Source organism: Lathyrus oleraceus, chromosome 5 (assembly GCF_024323335.1).
Source record: "Lathyrus oleraceus cultivar Zhongwan6 chromosome 5, CAAS_Psat_ZW6_1.0, whole genome shotgun sequence".
NCBI classification, from domain to species: domain Eukaryota; kingdom Viridiplantae; phylum Streptophyta; class Magnoliopsida; order Fabales; family Fabaceae; genus Lathyrus; species Lathyrus oleraceus.
Window position 1 is genome coordinate 206796231 of NC_066583.1, and position 1866 is coordinate 206798096.

The 1866-nt window shown below is 27.5% G+C and overlaps 1 non-coding gene across 1 annotated transcript; it reads right to left on the reverse strand.

Annotated features, from left to right (window-relative positions):
- Positions 1–797: 797 nt before the first annotated feature.
- TRNAM-CAU (transfer RNA methionine (anticodon CAU)) lies at positions 798–883 on the reverse strand. The gene is given in 2 exon segments: positions 798–833; positions 846–883. It is a non-coding gene; the product is annotated as a tRNA-Met (tRNA).
- Between the last annotated feature and the right edge of the window lie 983 nt (positions 884–1866).

Consider the following 1866-nt stretch of genomic DNA (forward strand, 5'->3'; position numbering starts at 1 on the left):
AAACATAGAGGTGTACATAACAATATTGAATTTACAACTCAATTAGACAAACCTACAACTATGTCAAGTTAATGAAACATAGTGTGGTGTACATAAAATAACAAGGACTCTTAAACACTTAGACACTTCTCCATGTTGTTATTTTGCAAGTTAGATCAATCTTAAACACTTGGACACTTCTCTATATTATTGTTTTGCAAAATACCGTCAATCCAAAGAGTCGATCCAATAGGAACTACATTACTTTCGGTCTTAGCTAAGTCTACGAGACTCTATAAATACCCTAAAATCTTCAAGGTCAAAGATAAACACAAACTTCAGATAAAAATACATAACCCTCATAATCTATAAGTGAGTAAATCACGAATCTGTTATAATTAATCGTACATTTAGATTCAAATGATAAATACTATAATTTGTATTTTATTATAACAATAATAATAAAGTTTATGAAATTTTTGTTAAAAGTTATTTAAATGTTTTAGTGAGAATGAATGAAGTATTTAAAAGAAAAAATAATTACAGAAATATTGTTAATGAAAAAAATGTGTTTGTATGACTAACTAAGTTAATGGATTACCGAGTTCTAAAGCAAAAGCATTAAGACAATTAATTGGTTGTGAACAATATAAGCCACTTGCATTTCCATAATCTGGTAAAGAATGAAAAGAAAATTGGGTTCCAATCATAAGAGACCCGATCACAAAGAAATGTGGCACATGATCTCACATAGTCACGTAGCAAGTTGTAGTGATATATAGAAATGTAAAATAAAAACGCTGTTTCAAAATATATTTTGGGGTGAGAGAGGCTCGAACTCTCGACCTCAGGATTACTCAGAAAGCTATGAGACCTACGCGCTAGCCAACTGCGCCACCACCCCATGATGCTGATTGGTCAATGTGGAGAAATAAGTTTTTCCTTTCAAATTTATTAGACAAAATTGCCTTTGGATAATGTGGAGTATGATTAACCATATTGGCATTTAAATTATCTTTTTTATATTATGTATGTTACAATACTTTCTCAAAAACGGTTATTATATTCTTCATGATAAAAAAAATAGAATTTATTACATAAAAGTTGCAACATTTTCTAAAAATTATCATAATTCTTTATTTGCGACAATTTCCACGGTTGTTAGAGACAATTGTCGCCATTTCTTTTGTTTAAATAAAGGTAAAATATATAAAATTCATAAAATCATATAAATCATTTTGTATTCACTCGTATAAATTTTATTATTTTTAATTTTAGTTTGTTATATCTTAAATTTCTTGCTTTAAGGATTTACATTTTAGTTTTTTTTAAGATTTGGGTTTTGTTTAAAATTCTATTTTTGAGACATTGTCATGATACTTCCTCTTCGATAGTTTATTCTTCTTATTTCAACACTTCTCATTCAATACTTTCTTTGCTTAACATATTATTCTTCTCAATTACTTGAAGTTTTTAATTTTGAGTGCCAATTTCAATTCACATATTTTCTTTTACCTTCATTTTCCTTCGATCATAATCTCTATCTTTTTATTCTGTGCAAAAATCTCTTTTTCTTCTCAAAATATACAAGCATGCATCTTTTTAGAATTAATCTAATAATTGATTTCATAATGCATGCTCCAATCATGTTTAAAACTATAAACATATTTTAATGCAAATGCTAACTAAACAAATTAGCACACATATAAATTAGGATCTACGACACATTAATTTATTAAAGATTATGGAAATACCTTAATCTAACAGGAAAGAATAAATCATAATTGAACAAGGAAGAATAAATCACATTCATCATCACTCAAGAAGCAAGTACAACATAAAGTGCTCAAAGTATTCAAAGTTTTGGTTGAAAGAGGTAAACAAAAT